This window comes from Cibotium barometz, chromosome 11 (assembly GCF_041138505.1).
Source record: "Cibotium barometz isolate CiBa-2024 chromosome 11, ASM4113850v1, whole genome shotgun sequence".
NCBI classification, from domain to species: Eukaryota; Viridiplantae; Streptophyta; class Polypodiopsida; order Cyatheales; family Cibotiaceae; genus Cibotium; species Cibotium barometz.
Window position 1 is genome coordinate 8,851,563 of NC_141056.1, and position 21,188 is coordinate 8,872,750.

Sequence of the window (21,188 nt, forward strand, 5' to 3'; positions counted from 1 at the left end):
TATGAGCCCTGCAAAGTCGTCAACGATGAGAGAGCATATTAACAAGCTGCAGGCTCTTCAGCAGGAAGTTCTTCAGGCAGGGAAGGAGATATCGTCAGAGGACATGGCCATAACGTTGCTGTCACACTTGCCCTCTTCGTACTCAGCATTTTCCTCGTCTTTGATTACCAGTGGCAGGCTCAGCACCATCACGTGGGAGGAGCTTGTGCCCATGGTCCTGGACCAGGAGGAACGATTCACGAACCCTCCTCAGGGTGGAGGTTCGGAGGCCTTAACTGGCCAACGGTCGAAAGGCCGTAACTCGGGCAAAGGGAAGGCTTCATCGGAGAAGTCTTCTGAGAAGAAGTCCGACGCTGACCGCGAGAAACTGAAGGCAGAGAGGACCTGTAATGATTGTGGCGAGAAAGGCCACTATTGGAGGCAGTGTCCCAAGCGGAAGACCGAGAAGGGTGAAGACTCCGCAGCAGCAATCATGAAGACTCCGGCTTTTGTGCACCTGGAGGTGATGGACACCGATGTTTCATTTTCTTCAGACAGGGAGGAGATTGGAGGACTCTCCGCAACGGATACTCGGGAGTGGATTCTCGATAGTGGTGCTTCCAGGCACATGACTCCTTCCCGTTCCGGTTTACAGGATCTCTGCAGGCTTTCTGGTCATATTCTTACTGGGGATACATCCACTATCCCAGTTCACAGTGAGGGCAAGATGGAGATAGTTCCCGATGGCAGAGGGGGGAAGCATTCCTCCCACGTGTTGTATGTTCCGACACTTGGTTTTCATCTGTTGTCAGTGCATTAGGTTTGCAAGACTGGCATATGGGTGGAGTTTGATGAGCATTTTGTTGCTCTCCGAGACAAAGCAACAGGCCAGGTGGTTTGGGAAGGCGGAGTGGAGAATGGAGTTTACAAGCTTTCAGCACTCTCTCTCCCAGGTCCTCAGGGTTGTGATGAGTGGCAGTCTGGTAATGGCTACTCAAGTGTGGATACGCTGCAGGTACAGGCTTTCCGAGACCAGATGGTGGATAGCTTACCAGTAGATGGCAGCAGTTGGCAGGAACTTTCCAGTACTGATGTTGGTGGTTCTTGTGTTCGTGAGTCAGAGGAAACTGAACAGGTCACTTATGCTCTGATGTCTCGTCGTGTTCGGGACAACGAACCTCCAGTAGATGAGGATGTTCTTTCCATGGGGACCTTTCGGAAAGCCAGGTAGGTGGCGGGTGATTACTTGCAGAAGGAGGTGGTTTCTCCAGGCTTTGTGGTTCCGAATTCAGAGGGGGTGGTTGACAGGTTTCAGAAGGCCTTCCGTGGTCTTCATAAGGTTTCCAGGACTTGTTTTTGCACCGTAACAGGTGTTGATCCTTGTGAGCAGTGTGATGCCTCTTTGACTCAGAAGCAGTATGGTTCATGGATCTGGTTGATGGACACCAGATTGGACGGGAGCTTCCTGATGAGGCGGTTGAGCTCATGGTTGCAGATGACTCTTTGGGAGGCAGGATTGCGTTTTCTGTGGTTTCTGCGACATGCGAAGGATCATGGACTCTTGTACACAGAAGGGGGGTTGTTGGGTGGAGTCCGACTCCACGGTTGGAGTGACTGAGTTTGGGGAGGAGATCCGGACACGAGGAGATCTACTTCAGGCCCAGGAGCAGTTTCATGGAGCAGTAAGAAGCAGTCATCTTTTGCCTTGTCGAGCACAGAGGCAGAGTACCGAGCTGCTTGTGATGCTACTTGTGAGGTGGTGAGAATGCAGAGGTTGCATTGCACGTTTGGGCTTCCACTGGAGGAACCCATGGTCATCCAAACTCCAGAGGCACTTTGTTCGTGAACAGATCGTTGCTGATGACATCTTGCTAGAGTTCTGTTCGACGGAGGACAGTACGGTGGACCTCTTCACGAAGTCGCTCTCTCAGGATTTGCTCAGGCGGCACCCCAGCTCCCAGTGGTTGGTTTCACAGCCAGTAGCTGAGAGGGAGTGTTAGAAGTCATCTCCTGTCCAGTTTTATACACTAGGACCTTTGTTGTGGGTGTGCCCGCCCTTATGAAGTGTTTTATCATTTTTCCCCACTCTCCGCATTTTTCCCTTATTTTTTCCATTTTTTCTGTGGCTTGGGAGGCAGTTCTGAGAACTGGATGTATGCAATCGTGGGCTTCATTTAGTGCTGGCCGACTGATGATGCAATCGTGGAGCCTTTTTCAGCAGGCCGACTGCTCATGTGGGGGCATATATTGTCATGGCCCTGTGAAAATGGAACAGTACAAGTGTGGGCATGGTGGTTGCAGAGTCAGAATATCTTATGATTCACATGGGGGGTGCCCGGACAGAGTTTAAGATATGTGGACATCCCTAGGTGTGAAGGGGGGAACTAGAAACATTAAACTTTAATGTTTTTTAAAGTTTGCCCCTAGGCCTTAGTGGCCCTAGGGACTTATTAAAGTTTGGGGCCCTAGGGATTATTTTGGGGAAGAGGGCCACTTTTGGAGTGTTTCTCTCTCTTCTCTCTCTCTCTCTTCCCTTTTGGGAGTCGTGGAGCAAAAGTGAGAGAGGAAGCGTGGAAAAGCTGTGGAAGAAGGAGGCGGCTGTGGAAGACTGCTGTTGCTGCTGTTTTCTTCTGCATATCCAGCCGTACTACCCACGTGTGCAGCCCGTACTTCACTGTACGACTGCAAGTACTGTATTGCTGCTGAAATCTGCTGCAAGCGCTGTGTTCTCTCTGCTGGATTCTCTGCGCACAGGCCCTGTACAGGCTGTACCAGCAAGTACACAGCCAGTACCAAACTGTACGACTGCCGTACAGTGTACGGACAGCCAGGTACAGCAAGTACAGTTGCTGCAAGCGGTGCAGACAGGTGCTGGACAGGCCTGGTTACACAGATTCAGGCGACCAGAATCAGGACAGCAGGCTGCTTGTGCAAGTACAACTCCTGGCACGTATCCCGAGGTGGTACAGACGGGTACGGGGCTGTTTTTCAGATCTGTACTTTCAAGGACAGCATAAGAGTCAACATCAGGAGGAGGGTACAGGCAAGTACAAGCACATGTGTGAAGCAGGGTTGTGGATACAAGTGCCTGCAAGTACAGATTGGTGCTCTTGCTTCCTCCAGTGCTGTTTCACGAGCTGAATTTGGTAAGCTCCGTTTCTGTTCATCTATCTCTCTTTCTACTGCTTGATGTCTGTTGCAGATATGAGTTATCTGGCCCCTTGTGAGAGGAGGGGTATGGCAGATTGACAAGGGTTGAGACAGAGTTTGGACAGCACATGTATGTTTGAGCTGAGATGATGTATCAAGCACTTGAGTTATGCCAGATGTATGCCCATGGCTGGCCTGCTTAGTAATCTTGGCTGATCAGAGGGAGGCACAGTGTGTTATTTGGAGACACAGATCTGTGTGCATAGATCCTCTGTGCTAAGAAGGATTTGTGGGCCGTCAGATTGGATATACAGGTGTAAACTCTTGGCTGATTTTTGTGTTGTACTCAGCCATTCATATTATTTTAATTGAATAAAGAAATACCGCAAGGGGCGCCAAGCTTTGGGGCCAATAGGTGTCGCTGTGTTTTCAGATTTGGGCACTCTAGCTCCAATCTGTTTTGTTTCACATCTAGACTACAAGTGGACGGGTGATTGCTAATCTACCGCACTCTAGTTTTCTATCAGAGGCCGGTTTCAAGGTTCCATTGCCGGGACCAATCATCAACTTTCTGAAGGGGGTGAGCTCGTGGTTGCTTTGAAGAAAGCCATCGCTGAAAATTCAGCAAACATGTCTGATACAGAGGATGAGTACTTCTATCATGAAGAAGAAGAGCCAAAGACTTCTCCTGAAAGAGATGTATCTGAGGATATTTTTGCAGGAGAACAGGCTGCAGATGTTGAGCCTTATGAGGATGTAACACAGCCAGAAGATGTGCATGGTAAAGAGGATGATGATGCTCGGTTCAAAGATCGCTTGGCTAGTGTTATGGATACTTTTATGCAGCTCACACAGAGCGAGAGATTTGCTGAATTTATGAGATCTCGCACAGAACCCCACACAGAGCCCCAGAAAAAGAAGAAGAAGGTTTGTTCGAAGAATCTTCCTCAGGGTCATAGTGGAGCCATCCCACAGGAACCATCTTTTGGCCAGTTTCCGAACATGCAGCATGCTTATGGTGCAAACTCTCAGAGTTCCTTCTATGGACAGCCACCTATTCCTCAGCAGAATATGCATCCAGGTTATTTTGGTGGTGGTTCGGTGTTCCAATCCATGACTGGGGGTTACCCTCAGGGAGGCATGGGTATGTATGGGCCTTTTGGAGCCAATTTTCAGCCTGGCATGCAAGGGAATATGTATGGTGGTATGCCGTCCGGTATGCAAGGAAATATGTTTGGGGGCATGCAACCTGGAATGCAAGGCAATATGTTTGGTGGTATGCAGCCAGGTATGCATAACGGAATGTTTGGAAACATGGCTGGAATGTATGGTATGCCTGGCATGGGAATGCGAAATGTTGACCCAATGATGGGTATGAATGTTGGGGGCAGCAATCTTGCGAAACCACTTCCATATGATAATCTAACGCCTATGGGAAAGGCGAAGGATTACAAGGAAGGGGGAGCTGCAGTGAAGTTTGACACATTCAGTGGGGCCAAGGATAAATTGAAAGCACTTACCTTTTTACAGCAGTTTGATGCTGCTTTTTCTGGTGGGAATTACACAGAGTCCTCTAAGGTGAGGAAAGCTGCCACTTTTCTCAAGGGCAATGCTTTGCAGTGGTGGTCTACTCTTCTTTTGCAGGGCATAGCACCCACCACATGGGTCCAATTTAAACAGGTTCTCTCTTCCGTATGGCTCACATCTACATTTGAGGTGGATGTTATGACCGCATGGCACAAGCTGGATGCTTCAAAGTGTGATAGTTTGGAGGATTATAACAAGAAGTTTTGGGAAGCTCTGCTCCCAGTGACTTCTTATCGTGCCGGGCCATTATCTGAGCAGGTTGAGAAATATTGTTGTGGGCTGCCCAAGGAGGTACGAGATTATTGTATAAAGACAAGAGTAACGAACATGTCACAGATGATTGAAAATGCTATGACAGCTAATGCGTTACTCACAGGTGGTTCATCTGGGTTTAAAGGCAGTAAGAAATTGAGCAAGAAAGCTGAAAAATTTGGGCATGCTTCTCGTGATGCTAAAGGGTCTTCAGAGACAAAGTATAAGAAGTTGCCAATGCCCAAGAGGACTTCTGAGGAAAGACAGGCTTTGAGAGATGCTCAAAAGTGTTTTTACTATACTGAAGAGGGGCATATGTCATTCAATTGTCCCAAAAGAACGTCCAAAAAGGACCCTCACAATAAAGGAGAGCCCAAGCCAAAGAAACCAAAGCCTTCTGCAGGCTTAGTTCCTGATCTTGTGGGGGAGCAGCTAGGTGGTGAAGCTACAGAGTTGTGCAGGGCATGGGGCAAAGTGAGAGATCAGAATGCTTTGATCTTCTTTGACACAAGTGCTAGAGCCAACTTCATATCACCAGATTTGGCTGGCCGATTGGGGATTCGCGCAGAGGAGATGGGGCCGTTACATGAGGCTAATATGGCTTGTCCAGGGTATGCAGAACCCGTTACTCCTATTATTGGGAAGCTTCGGCTTCATTTGCAGGGTTATGTGGACAGCGAAGAGTTTTTCATCATGCCTTTGGATGGCTGTGATGTTTTGTTGGGGATGCCATGGTGCCACAAGGTACATGCGGTGGTGGATACTTACAATAGGACAATCACTCTGACTCATAGAGGGAAAGAGCATGTATTGGATGTAAAACTCAAAGGAGAATCTGTTCCTATTGTATCCGCTTCGGCGATTTCATCAGTAATGAAAAAGCATCTTTCCGCGTACTTGATTTATGTAAAGGATGCACATGATGATGAGTCTAAGTCTAATTTGTCTATGTTAGATAAGGACAGGACTGATTTCTTAAGTGGGTTTCAAGACTGTTTTTCCGAGTCATTGCCAGGAGAATTACCTCCTGAGAGGCCAGAAGATCATGCCATAGATCTGATTCCTGGTAGTACTCCACCGAATAGACCGCCGTACCGTGTTAGTGCAGCCCAACAGGAAGAGATTATGAGTCAGGTGAAGGAGCTTTTGAATAAAGGGTTGATACAGCCTAGCTCATCACCCTTTTGCTCACCTGTGCTCTTAGTGCAGAAGAAGGATGGTTCTTGGCGCATGTGTATTGATTACAGGGCGCTGAATAAGAATACTATCAAGAATCGATTCCCCATACCGAGGATCGATGACATTTTGGACCGCTTACAGGACTCCACAGTTTTTAGTCGTATTGACTTGAAAAGCGGGTATCATCAGATACGCATTAGACCCGAGGATGTGCATAAGACAGCATTCCGAACCACGTTTGGATTGTATGAATTCTTGGTTATGCCCTTTGGTTTGACAAATGCGCCTGCCACATTTAACAGAATGATGGACAGGATTTTCAGACCTCATAGAGAGTTTGTGGACACATTCTTTGATGATATGATTGTCCATTCACGAACTGAGGAAGAGCATAGAAGGCATTTGGCCATTGTGTTTGCAGAACTCAGAAACCATAGATTGGTGGTTAATGGCAAGAAGAGTGAGTTTTTCTTGCAGGAGATACATTTCTTGGGGCATATTGTGTCTGCGCATGGAGTCCGTATGGATCCAGCAAAGGTAGAAGCAATACTTAATTGGCCAGCTTTGAGGACCGTGCATGATGTACGCAGTTTTATAGGATTGTGTTCCTATTACAGGCGATACATACGGCACTTTGCTGAAATTGCTTCGCCTCTTCATGCTTTGACGAAGAAAGCAACTCCGTTTAGATGGGCTGATCGGGAAATTACAGCATTCAAAAAGCTCAAAGAAAAGCTTACTTCGGACCCAGTATTGGTGTTACCGGACCTCCGAACGGCTTTTGTTGTCCAGTGTGATGCATGTGGAAGTAGCATTGGTGCAGTTCTCATGCAAGAGGGACATGTGATAGCCTATGAGAGTAGAGTTTTGCAAGATGCTGAGAAGCATTTACAAGTATATGAGAAAGAGATGTTGGCTGTAATTCACGCTCTTTCTACATGGAAACACTACTTGCTTGGGGCTGATTTCACTGTACAGACAGATCATCAGACCTTGCGTTATTTCCTCACGCAGACTAAGCTTTCAGAGAAGCATATGCGTTGGGCAAACTTTTTGTCAATGTTTCACTTCCAGATTGTGCATGTGGAAGGCAAAAAGAATGTAGTGGCAGATGCTTTGTCACGCAAGCCACAGGTCTCTGCAGTTTCACTTGCCTATCATCATGAGCTTGATGAAATGAAAGAGCAGTATGCCCATGATGAGGATTTTGAAAGGTTGTATGATCAGATGTCTATGAGGGTCAGCGGCATGAGCATTATACTCTCAGAGATGGGTTTTTATTGATGCATGGCAGACTGTGTGTTACCAGGCCATTGCGACTCAAGGTTATGATTGAAAGTCATGCTCCACCGTATGCAGGTCATAGAGGTATTGACGCCACGGTTAAAGCAGTGGAGACTTTCTTTTATTGGCCAACCTTGAGAAGAGATGTTGATGCGTTTGTGAGGCAATGCATCGTATGTCAGAAGGTAAAGTTTGACCGTCAGAAGACACTTGGGTTATTACAGCCTTTACCTATTCCGGATAGACCTTGGAAGAGCATTGCCATGGATTTTGTATTTGATCTTCCACGGACACAAACGGGAAATGATGGCATCTGGACTATCATATGCAGGTTCAGTAAGCAGGCTCATTTCATTCCCGTGCGGAAGACAATTAAAGTGGATCATATGGTGAAGTTGTTCATGGCGAACATCTTCAAGTATCATGGCTTGCCTACGTCTATCATTAGTGATGACCGTGATCCACGGATGACGAGTTTGTTTTGGAGAGGGTTGTTTGACAACATGGGTACCACTCTCAAGTTTTCATCGTCATTTCATCCACAGACAGATGGTCAGTCAAAAGAGGCTAACTCTACAGTGTTGGATCTTCTCAAGTGTTATGTGTCAAAGCACAAGCAACAATGGAAAAGTATCTTCCTTTGGTGGAGTTTGCATATAACAACACTGTACATAGCTCGACAGGCAAGGCGCCTTTTGAGATTGTAGAAGGAGGGAAGAAGGTTCCTCCCATTTTGCATACAAAGGATAAGATCTTTGAGGCTGATCAGTATGTGGAAAGCTTGGATGAAGCTTACCGGAGAGTTAAGTTGGCCCTCCAGAAAACTCAGCAGAAGCAAAAGAAAGCCGCAGACCATCACAGACGTGATTTACAGTTTGCATTGGGTGATTGGGTTCTTTTGCGCTTTGAAAAGGCTAGACTCAAGAAGATGAAGGGTAAAGAGCGCTTATTCCCTAAATTGAGCATGCGATATTATGGGCCTTTTCAGGTTTTGAAAAAGATTGGTGAGGTAACCTATCGTTTGAAGTTACCAGATCACTGGAGGATTCACAATGCTTTTCACGTGAGTCTTCTTACACCTTTCCGTGGGGATGTGCTTGAGGATGTATCAGATGAGGCTCAGCCGGAAGTTGAGGAACTTGATGAGGTTCTGATTTCAGAGCAGATACTGGCACATAAAGAAAGGAAGGTACGAGGTAAAGTTTCCCGTCGCTATCTTGTGAAGTTCAAGAACTATTCACCGATGGATGCGAAGTGGATGGAGGAAGATGACTTAACAGATTCACCTCAGGTTTTGCAGCTTTATCTCGATGCCTTTGAGTTAGAGCCGACTCTTATTGTGGCTCATTCAGGTTCAGCAGAGCATGGGTCTGGAGCATTACCTGATGCTCAAGAGGGGGGTAGCACCTCCACTCCCTTGATACAGACAGGCTCAGATGACATCTAGAGGTCGCTTGGTGCAGATTTTCTCTCACCCGAAGGTACTGAGGCTGACAGTACATCTGTTTATGGGACTTCTATGATATATGTGTACTAGTCACATGAGATTTTTGTGGATATGTATGGTTCACAGTGGTATACAACTTGGACTATTACTATGCCATTGGTTTGCAGTGAATGTTGATACATGTGTATGGCTTAGAGAGATTGGGACGCTGATCTTGCCATATTGTATATTTCACTTTGGATATTTTGATGCATCACCAGAATGCAATCGAGGACGCTTGCCATTTTTCAAGAGGGGGGTATGTCATGGCCCTGTGAAAATGGAACAGTACAAGTGTAGGCATGGTGGTTGCAGAGTCAGAATATCTTATGATTCACATGGGGGGTGCCCGGACAGAGTTTAAGATGTGTGGACATCCCTAGGTGTGAAGGGGGGAACTAGAAACATTAAACTTTAATGTTTATTAAAGTTTGTCCCTAGGCCTTAGTGGCCCTAGGGACTTATTAAAGTTTGGGGCCCTAGGGATTATTTTGGGGAAGAGGGCCACTTTTGGAGTGTTTCTCTCTCTTCTCTCTCTCTCTCTTCCCTTTTGGGAGTCGTGGAGCAAAAGTGAGAGAGGAAGCGTGGAAAAGCTGTGGAAGAAGGAGGCGGCTGTGGAAGACTGTTGTTGCTGCTGTTTTCTTCTGCATATCCAGCCGTACTACCCACGTGTGCAGCCCGTACTTCACTGTACGACTGCAAGTACTGTATTGCTGCTAAAATCTGCTGCAAGCGTTGTGTTCTCTCTGCTGGATTCTCTGCGCACAGGCCCTGTACAGGCTGTACCAGCAAGTACACAACCAGTACCAAACTGTACGACTGCCGTACAGTGTACGGACAGCCAGGTACAGCAAGTACAGTTGCTGCAGGCGGTGCAGACAGGTGCTGGACAGGCCTGGTTACACAGATTCAGGCGACCAGAATCAGGACAGCAGGCTGCTTGTGCAAGTACAACTCCTGGCACGTATCCCAAGGTGGTGCAGACGGGTACGGGGCTGTTTTTCAGATCTGTACTTTCAAGGACAGCATAAGAGTCAACATCAGGAGGAGGGTACAGGCAAGTACAAGCACATGTGTGAAGCAAGGTTGTGGATACAAGTGCCTGCAAGTACAGATTGGTGTTGTTGCTTCCTCCAGTGATGTTTCACGAGCTGAATTTGGTAAGCTCCGTTTCTGTTCATCTATCTCTCTTTCTACTGCTTGATGTCTGTTGCAGATATGAGTTATCTGGCCCCTTGTGAGAGGAGGGGTATGGCAGATTGACAAGGGTTGAGACAGAGTTTGGACAGCACATGTATGTTTGAGCTGAGATGATGTATCAAGCACTTGAGTTATGCCAGATGTATACCCATGGCTGACCTGCTTAGTGATCTTGGCTGATCAGAGGGAGGCACAGTGTGTTATTTGGAGACACAGATCTGTGTGCATAGATCCTCTGTGCTAAGAAGGATTTGTGGGCCGTCAGATTGGATATACAAGTGTAAACTCTTGGCTGATTTTTGTGTTGTACTCAGCCATTCATATTATTTTAATTGAATAAAGAAATACCGCAAGGGGCGCCAAGCTTTGGGGCCAACAGGTGTCGCTGTGTTTTCAAATTTGGGCACTCTAGCTCCAATCTGTTTTGTTTCACATCTAGACTACAAGTGGACGGGTGATTGCTAATCTACCGCACTCTGGTTTTCTATCAGAGGCCGGTTTCATATATATAGGCCCCCAGCCCCCATACCACTTGTGTATCATACCGGGATCTTCTTGTGTGTATCAGAGCAGAGTTACACGCCTACATCTCTCTCTCTCTTGTGCTGTATTTTTTCTGCATGCGTTTTTGCTCGTGTCCCAGATCTGGTCATCATCTCCGCTGTGTATTCTGAGACATGCATGCTGCCTTGCATTCCAGGCTGATAACTAGCACCAAAATTCCCTTGCATTCCCATGCCTCCTTGAAGATAACCCCCAGTCATAGTTTGGAACACGGAACCGCCACCAAAACAACCTAGACGCAAAGATTACTGCGGAATAGGTGACTACCCAAAAAAGGAATTCTGTGGGTTAGCACCATAAGTGTTCTGCATGTTGGAAAATTGTCCATAAGTAGCGTCCTAAGGGATAGCACTACTGTTGACCTGTAAGGATACACATGCAAAAGAATAGGCTACAGCAAATGCGAGTTATGAGGATATAACGCAGCCAGAAGAGATGCCAAGTAAGGAGGAAGAGGATGCCCAATTTAAAGCCCAATTGGCACGTGCAGTGGATGCGCTCATGCATCTCACGCAGAGAGAAGAATTTAAAGTTTGATTGGTAGGTACAGTGGATACGCTCATGCATCTCACACAGAGTGAGAAGAATTTAAAGCCCGATTAGTAGGTACAATGGATGCGCTCATGCATCTCATGCAGAGTGAGAAGTTTGTTGAATTTATGAGGGTCCCTTCTGAGCCTAAGAAGAAGAAGAAAAAATTGCGTTCAACTCCTCCTCTTCCTCTTCATCATAATCATAGTCTTCCTCTCGATCAGACATCTTGCTGAAATTTACAGCAGCGACTTTCCTCGAGACAACCACGAGCTCACCCCCTTGGGAAAGTTGGTGATAGTCCTGACAATGGAACCTTAAAACCGGCCTTTAGTAGAAACCAAAGTGCGGTGGACAAACTATCGCCCTAACACGGCTATAAATCAACAAAGTAAACAAACAAAAGGGAGCTAGAGCACTCTTGTAAGGAAACAATGCCACCTGTTGGCCCCAAAGCTTGGCGCCCCTTTTAGTATTTCTTTATTCACATTCAAAGAAGAGTTCAACTCAGTACAACATGGCTTATACATATGCATGTCCAAACTGCCAGTCCTCTGGTCCTCTCAGCATACCTCCTTCCAAGAGAGAGAGCGCTTGAGACGCCTTCCTGCAGTTTTGTTGTGCGCCTCCTGCAGCCAGCCTGCATGCATCCAAGCGAAAGAGAGAGAGCGTGCTCAGTCCAGCCCCGCCTCCTTGCAAGAGAGAGAGAGAGAGAGAGAGACAAGGCGGTTCGGCTCGCCGGCCTGTTGCAGAGAGGAAGAGCCCTGTGTGTGCTGCTGCCCGACTGCTAGCAAGAGAGAGAGAGAGAGGGCAAGTGGGTGAACCTGCTCAGCCCTCCGTTCCCTGCAGCCCAGCCGCCAGCCTTCCAAGGAGCCAATTTCCTCCCAAAGTCGAGTCTTTCTCCAATAATAGCGTAGAGGCCACGATCCCAAAAAAAAGGTAGTAACTCAAACCTTTGTTCCCATGGGTTATGAAAAGGGGCCTTATTAATTCCTAGGGTCACCTTTGACTCCACATTTAACCAATGTCCTGCACACTGACCACCATGCCCGTTCGGATACACTGTACAAATACACTGGGTCATGACACCCACCTGTAGCTACTCTAAGATAACTTACTGCTGCTGCTCTTGTTCGGTCGGTTTCTACAGCCTGACTACATCCCATAATCAGGGCTGTGCAGGCAGCAAAGAGCTAAACTTTTGGTGTTGGTCATCTTTTGGAGTTGTCCTATGGTGAGAAGATCACTTGAGCATCGTGGAAATACAGCTCTGCCCAGCCCTAGATACTCTGATGGCTGCGGGCTGATCGAACCCTAGCACCTTAGATTAGTAAAACTCGCAACAAAGAAATTTTATTTTGGCGCTCGATGAAGCTTATCACCAGAAGATCAAAAACCAAACGCAAAGGGCAAAATAGCAAAATACTTGAAGAGAAAGGCCATGCTTGGAAATAACAGAGAGAAAGAGCAGAGTTTGCAGTACCGGGTTGCTCAGCAGATCGACCTCCTGTAAAAAACAAGGAATTCAGCTTCTGGAAACAACCCTTACCCTAACCGCGTGCAGACGAAATTTGCACTCTACTGAAGGAAGAAATCGTTTTTTTCTCGCCATCAAATAATTAATGTATTTTTCCTTTTTCTCAAACATTTTGTCGGATCTCTCTCTCGCTCACACGGAGTCCGGACATGGGCGACTCTCACGGAGTCGCCCAACCCGGTCAAAATTGCTACAATATTACTAGTTCGCGCTACAGCAAGTTTCTCTAAGGATGCGGTCAAGAGATAGACTTGTCATAGTGGGCTACATATGCTTCTCTCTCTCTCTCTCTCTCTCTCTCTCTCTCTCTCTCTCTCTATGTGTGGACAAAAGGTTTGAGGGACAGGAATGAGTTAGGGAACCTCACAACACACGCGTGCGCACACACACACACCCCCCCCAAAAAAAAAATCATGGGGGAGAAGCAAATATGGAAGGCATGAGGGGGGCATGGGGATGGAAGGCATGAGGGGACAAGGGGATGAGGTAGGAAACCTCCACGGTAGAAGCAACGATGGAAGGCATGAGGGGACAAGGGGATGAGGTAGGGAACCTCCACGATAGAAGCAAAGATGGAAGGCATGAGGGGATAGGGGGATGAGGTAGAGAACCTCCATATCCCCTTCCATTCCGGCCTGAGCGGGCCTCGGCACTATATGGCATGGGGGTCTTTAAAACCCTTGTCAAATGAGATCAATTGTTGTGAAATCATGCACGGTTGTTGCCACCATTTTTTATGCATCGGATCAAAAAGTAAACTATGGGAAAAAAAAAGTAAAGTAAAGACGATGGCTGGCGCAACCATTTTCTGACGTCTCTAGTTATATTTTTCCCCTAGTTTACTTATTTTCCTTATTTTACCTCCAAGTTCGATGTTTCAAAAACTAAAAGGTTAACTTTTGGTGGATGAAGCTTGGAATTAAGCCCAAGACCTCTAGTTTAAAGAGTTAAGCTTTAACCAATACACTATTACCACCATATTATCAACCCTCTTTTTTTATTTGAACACATTCTAGTTTAATTCCCAAGCCCATAGTTTATCTCCCTAGTTTTCCTTAGTTTACCCTCTCCTCCCTAGTTTACCCTCTCTTGTCTATTTTACTTGATGGGTTCCTCTCCCTAGTTTAACCTCACCTCCTAGTTTATACTTGCATCAAGGGCCCTAGTAGTTTACTTGACGCCAAAAAATTATGGTGGTCGTCGTCCCTAGTTTACTTCCAACACGATCGTTGGTCGTCTCATCATCCCTAGTTTGTTTTTTTCCCCTAATTTACTTTTAAGGTGACCCTTACCTAACCACCCATTGACAAAATTCATCTTTTTTTAAAATAATTATGATAATTAAATCATATTTTAAAGTTTAGACCAGATTATGATCTAGTTGACAAGATTAGAGTGTATTTCCAAGGAAAAACATCATGAAATTCTTTGAGCAAGACTATCAATTCTCCTTCTTACTCAGGGGTGAGGTCTTTGGCCATATTTCATCTCAAACTTCTTTTTAAGAAGCATCATCTTCATCTCATGAATGTCATCACTCATCACTGTCACTGTCACGTGACAACCAAGTTATCAACATAGATGACTTTACAATCAAGTTATCAACATAGATGACCACTAGTGTAATCCCCTTGTGAGTCAAAGCGAGAAATCAACATTGGATATCTAAAAATCAATAGTCACAAGATACTCTCCTATCTTATGTGACTATGCTCTTCAAGCCATACAAGGCTTTTGCCCAACCTGTATTTTAAAAAAAATGGATGTGCATAATCCTGATATCTGGGTGGCTGCACCATGTAAACTTCCTCCTGTAAATCACCACGTAAACTTCCTCCTGTAAATCACCATGTAAAAATGTATTATTTACATCCATCCTTAGCTACAATCATAGTGATGATTTTCCTCATGGTTTTCATCTCGGCAATGGACTGAATGTCCCCTCATAGTCAATGCCATATGTGTGTATATCCCTTGGCAACTAAACTTGCCTTGTACACTTACTAATATAACCATCTGAATTATTCTTGACTTTGTATTTTTTACATCCATCTGATGTAAAGACCATCCCTTTACTACAACCATAGTAATGACTGCTCTCATGGTTTGCCATTATGGCAATGGGTTGAATATCTCCTCTTAGTCAATGCCATATTTTTATGTATATCCCCTGGCCAATTAATCTTGCCTTATACACCTACTAATATAATAATTTGAATTATGCTTCACTTTATAGCCCCATTTACATCTAATTTCCTTCTTTTCCTTAGGCAAAGGCATCGAATCCCATGTCTCATTGGCATCTTATGTAACCATCTCACCTTCCCAACACTTATGTCCAAGTGCCTTCTCAAGCATGTGGCTGTATAGCTTTGATATTATATGCATAATGATGGGCTATATATACCCATCATATTCTAAATCTAGTAGACTTACATCTTATGTAAACATCTCACCTCCCCAACACTTATGTCCAAGTGCCTCCTCAAAACATGTGGGATCTACCTCTTGTATAGCTTTGATATTATATGCATAATGATGGGCTATATATTATATATACCCATCATATTCTAGTAGACCTACATACACTTGTTCTCAACACTGCTTTGGCTCTTTGTCCAAGTGCCTCCTCAAAACATGTGAGATCTACCTCTTGCATAGCTTTGATATTATATGCATAACGATGGGCTATATATACCCATCATATTCTAACTCTAGTAGACCTGCATACACATGTTCTCAACATTACTTTGGCTCTTTGTACACTAATAGCCAAAATCCCAAACTCCTCATCAAGGCTATGTTTTAAGCCACTATCTCTATCAATGAATTAGAGAAACATCAGGCATTATAAAAGGATAATCCACCTTTCCCTTTCCCTTTCCCTTTCCCTTTCCCTTTCCCTTTGCATGTTTCCTTTGCATGATACATGTGAACTTGTTGAATTGTCAACACTTTGTTGAAATAGCAATGTGTGAGAGTGCAACAAATGTAGAGCAAGGGTGAGAGCATGCACATTAGAAAGAAAGAAAGATTAAGGGTCCTAACTCAAAGGTCGATTTGTATGGTCACTTGTAAAAAGGTGAAGTCAATGGTTGAAAAGGTAACACATGGAAAGCACAAGGTGGCACATGGAGTGTGTGCATTTATTGACACATGGATGGCACAAAGGTGCATGTATCTCGTGGATGAGAGCTCCTTGAGAGCAATTAATCCTTGGCTTATTTTAGGAGCTTGTGCGCTTTTGCCGCACAGGTCGTAGCTGGGGACTTGCCAGACACCGTATGCGAGCCACGAATGGCTACAAGCATACAACCAGGGAAGGAAGCTCAAACAGAATGCCAAAGGGTGTGTCACTCACCGCTTAACTGCTGCCTTGAAGGATTCCCGCGTCGCAGCCGTGAAGGAGGAGCCGCCGTCGCCGCTCTACCGCCTCTCCGCCGCCTCGCCGTGCCGCTACACAGTGCGCTCGATCGCTCTCTCACTCTCTCTCTCTCTCACACACGCAGGAGAAGGAAAACAAGGAGATAAGGCAAGAGCACTCTTCTATTCACAACACATGAGAATGAGGATTTTAGGGTTACATTTGACTCATATAGGTGACTTGGCCGTTCACACTTGGGCGCCCATACATGGCCGGCCGACCCTAACCCTTATCCTACTGATATCCAAGGTGCGCCTCTCATCGGCGATCACCCAATCCCTTCATCCTTAACATATGGTGCCGACAAGCCCGGCCCATGACTCAGAATATTTAAATTAATGACGTAAAATATAGTATGTCGCAATGTCCGCCATGGGTTAACATGCCCCCCTTCCTGATGTAGATTCCGTCCTCGGAAGCTATGGTATGGTAAGCTCGAGAGGGTTGTTGTGGTAGACCGTCTGCAAAACAGGGAAGTAGAGTGAAGGTATGCTGGAATTCAAAAGATATAAAGTGTATAAATTCAAGCATGTGAGACCACAATGGATGATGCTATTAGAACTTAGTTTAAGGGTACATGAGTGAGCTAGTGTAGCAAATTAATAGGAGTTTAAAATTATTGAAAGGAATTCAAGAGTTAGCAAGGTGTCAAAGGTTAATCAAGGTTTATAACTGGCCTAAGTCAAGGAAAATAACCAAGCTTAATAAATAAACAGATGACCATACTATGTCTACTCTAAGAACAAGTAGTTACCACGAGCCTAGGGACACAAGAAACATCAGAGTTACAGGAGCCTTTTGCCTTTTCTTTTTTTTTTTGCACATGACAATTTTTATACACAATGGCGACCTTCCTAAGGCAAAACTAACATCGATCCTGGTACCATGTTTAACACAAGGCATTATCCAGGAATCTATTAGCTCACTTTAGGCAAGGCTACCCCCTACCAACCAAGGCATCGGTCTGGAGTAGAATACTCCTCGCCTACCAAGTATCAATAAGGCGATAGGCCAACATTAAAGCACATCATAGACTTGTATTGCCATTTATTGTAGGCTTTTTTTTTTTAAAAGTTTGTTTTGATCTTCGCTCCTGAACTAAAATGTGTTCTTACATCTTTTCGACAAGGGGTAAAATCTATGTCCTAGAGGTCAACACACACACAGCCAGGTGTTCAAACATTAAGATGGTTTGACCCTAGACCTAAGACAATCGTATTCCAAGGTTAACTAAAGACGTCATGCTGCCTAGGAATATTTCCAATAAAGTTAAGCTCATTAATGATTTACACTAGCATGCAAGCAACTTCAAAAACTAAGTAGTACAGTGATAATTTCCATGTGGTCATGCATTATAGTTTATGCAATTGATTGAACAGTAAAAACGAAAGAGAGTGGGTATGGAAGAATTACACCTGTAATTGGAGATCTCCTTGATTTGACGAGACAGCTTGCAATTTGATGTAGATATATTTTGATGAACGTTGCGGCAGTCTCTGGACTTGGAAGCGAACCCACCTCAAACTTTTTAACCTGTACAATCAACTAACAAGCACTATACCTCGAGAGGCACATCAGTGTGAAAATTTCAAGACTTGTTTAAGGAATCTAAACTAGAAAAAACTTGGAAACGCTAACCTACCTACCAGTCACCACACTACTACTGAGGATACGGTAAGAGGATGTTATAGAGTCCTGGCTCTAGCCCTAAGGCTAAGCCTCTATCCGCATCATCCAAATAAATAAAATCAACCTCAGTAGTGCCATGAGTTTCATCCGTCCATTCATCATTGTCAGATATTTCCTTTTCATTTTCCCATCCACATAAACTCATCAAAAATGTAACCATGCGAGGATAGTCATCTTGTGGAAAAGGAAAGCATTGGGCTATCGGGGATATGTCCTCTACGGAGTAGGGGTCGGTCATGGTCAATAGGCGAATTAGCCATTCTAATTCCTCAATATTTTCCTCTCTGGCTAGTACATCTATATGATCCCATTCAGTTTCAATTACAGGATAGCACATGTGGAATATCTGAGAAAGGTACAGATGATACCTCTCACCAAAGGTAGGAGTGGATGAAGTGTATGATGATCGGACATCTGCCATATCTGCAAACACAGATATAGCATCAGTAGGTTTATGACAGGACAATCTAGTTCTTGATTGTATACGGATATCTCTGCTCTTAACGTGCTCTTGCTCTTTTTACTATTTTTTTATTTTGTTTTCTTTGTTTTGTTTATGTATGAAGCTATATATATACATCCCCTTGAATTTGGCAATTACATGGTCAGGGGAGAAGGTTAAGGAGGAAGCATTAGAATGTCGAGCGTGAGTACATGCTCCCCCTTTCCTTGGGTAGATCATATTATTTGCAATGATGTTGCAGCCTCTTGGAACCAATTTGTCCAGCGGGTCATAGGTTGTGATGTGGGCAAATAGCTTTTTATGACCCTTGTGGCCACATCCAATTGTAGAGATGGTAGTGTACGCTCCCATTGACGAATGGAGGAAATGGTTTCCGACGATACTATTACAAGGGGAGACGTAGACTCATCGGTTTTTTGTTGGGTGTTGACAAGAGTAGGTGTAGAGCATGTAGAAACTTCTATATGATTGTGTGCCTGGCATGAGGAGCTAGAAGCTTCATGTGGCTCCCCCCTTCCTGAGCTAGGTGGTAATGATCGATATCGTTTGGGAATCCAAACTAACTCTGGAAGTGGTGCGGAGCACTCTGTTACCTTTCCCTTACCACGGTCTTGAATTGTCATTGGGGTGGCAACAATTGGTTTGCAAGGTTTTATAGGTGATGTAGAGGGATTCACCTTATGTTTAGGAACCCAAATCTGGTCATTCCCCTCGTAGTACCCTTGGGCTACTAATAATTTTTTAGGGATCCACTGCAATGTTACATTGCCCTTTCTCGGGTGGGTAGCTACTTTCCTTTTACGAGGCTTCTTGGTGGCTGAACGAGATTGAGCAGGGGAAGTAGCTGTTAACGAAGCTTTGGGGACCCATTTGTATGTACTCTTTGGCATAGTAAGTGAAGCTTTAGGGACCACCTTGCCTGTTTCCACTCTTGGCATTGAAGCGTTAGAGGGGTGGCCAACAATCAAAGATGGTTTTGCCACTGGACTTTGTGATTTTTCGTTACCTAATATTTGAGTGGATGACTTAGGTGCGGGATTTTGAGCGGTCAGACCTAGTGTTGGTTCTTGCGTTGTGACTTGTCTGGTTGCCCAATCGATATTGCACTTGGTGGCCATCATCCATTTGCGCCCTAAGATTACAGTCTCTCCCATGGTACCAGTAGGCATAACCAAAAAGCTTTGAATTATGGTTCCCTTGTCATAGGCAACCGGAGTGTGCAGAATTCCTGATACAGGGGTTTTCTTCTTGTTGATTCCTTGAACTTGGATAGAACTCTTGGTTAAAGGTGGTTTTCCCAGTTGACACCACACGCCATATGATAGCAAATTATGTTGAGCTCCCGTATCCAATAATGCATTATACAGCACCTCCCCGTAAGGACTCTGTAACTCAATTGGGTATCTTAGAGGTGGGTCAGATTCCAGTGCATCCTCCTCTGCTTCCTCGAAAAATACTTGCGTAATTCCCAAGTTGGCTTCTCGTTGTCGCCTAGCACGCTGTTGACGTTCTTTGGCTTCGACTCTTGCTTGTATCTTTTTAAGCTCAGCCTGTTCTTTAGCTGCCTTCTTTTGATGGATTGCGTGTAACTCCTCCTGGCTCAGGGGGTCATAGTATCTTTTGAATTTACTCCCATTAAGGAATCCAATGGTTTCAACTCCGTCGAGAGTCTCCACTCTGATGGTACCTTGCGGGGTAATTTCACATACTCTATATGGTCCCTTACCAGCATATTTGAGCTTCTTCTTTTTGTTTCGCACTCCATACATCAGGACTTTATCCCCCACCTTGATGTCCTTGTCCTTTAGATGGCGATCAAACCATTTTTTCCTCCTATCCTTCTCCACAAGGGCATTGTATACAGCCAATTGTCTTTCTTCATTTAGCCGCTCAAGGATATACAGACGTTCTGCTAAGGGATTACCATCCCAACCCTCTTGAGTAGCAACACGAAGACTTAGAATGACAAATTCCCACGGCATGACTGCTTCTTGGCCATATACCATTTTGAATGGTGTGCAATTAATAGCCACTTTGTACGCAGTACGATAGGCCCATAAAGCTGTCGTAAGCTTTAGATCCCAATCCGTGCGATGAGCTTCAACTGTCTTTGTCAAAACAGAGATTAATGTCTTGTTTGTACTCTCGGCTTAGCCATTCGCTTGCGGATAATAAGGAGTAGATTTGTGATGGGATATCATGAAATTTGTTGTGAGCTCCTTAATCACGTCATTTATAAAATGCGTTCCATTGTCGCTCACAAGTTCAAAAGGACAACCGAAGCGTGTGATTATATTTTCAAAGAGGAACTTGGCTGTTGTCCTCGCATCTGCCTTACGTGTCGCTTTCGCTTCAGCCCATTTGGTCATATAGTCAGTGGCCACAATAATATAGCGAGATTGTGTGTTTCGGGCCGCTGGGCTAATTGGACCTACGAAGTCTAAACCCCACTTTTCAAATGGTTGGTTTACTTTGATTGGATGTAGGGGCATCTGATCTTTCCTCTGGGGTTTCTTATATCGTTGGCATTCATCGCAACCCTTCACAAAGAGTGATGCATCTTGGAACATAGTGGGCCACCAATACCCTGATTGTAAGATCTTTCGCGCAGTTAAGTCTCCTGAGAAGTGACCACCGGCTACGCCCATATGTGCCTCTTGTAAAATGTATAGATACTCATCCTCTCGGGCACAACGCCTAAGAACGTCATCCTTTCCTCTTTTATAAAGAGTCCCGGCTATCAGGCAATAGGGTTCGCATTCTTTGATCAGCTTCCGAGCTAGATCTTTACGAAGCTCCTTGGGTGGAAAGCCATTAACCAAAAAGTTAACAATTTTCTCACTCCATTCAGGCATTGTCTCCA

The 21,188-nt window shown here is 45.1% G+C and overlaps 1 protein-coding gene across 2 annotated transcripts in view; it reads right to left on the reverse strand.

The window, feature by feature from the left end:
* Window positions 1-12,852, reverse strand: part of LOC147633719 (uncharacterized) — a 59,768-nt gene extending 46,916 nt beyond the window's left edge. Inside the window, exon 1 of one of the 2 annotated variants that reach the window (XM_086804728.1) lies at window positions 12,696-12,852. The gene's annotated coding sequence lies outside the window, so the exon portion shown is untranslated. The remainder of the gene's footprint in view (window positions 1-12,695) is intronic. The other variant, XM_086804729.1, reaches the window with a different exon arrangement.
* Between the last annotated feature and the right edge of the window lie 8,336 nt (window positions 12,853-21,188).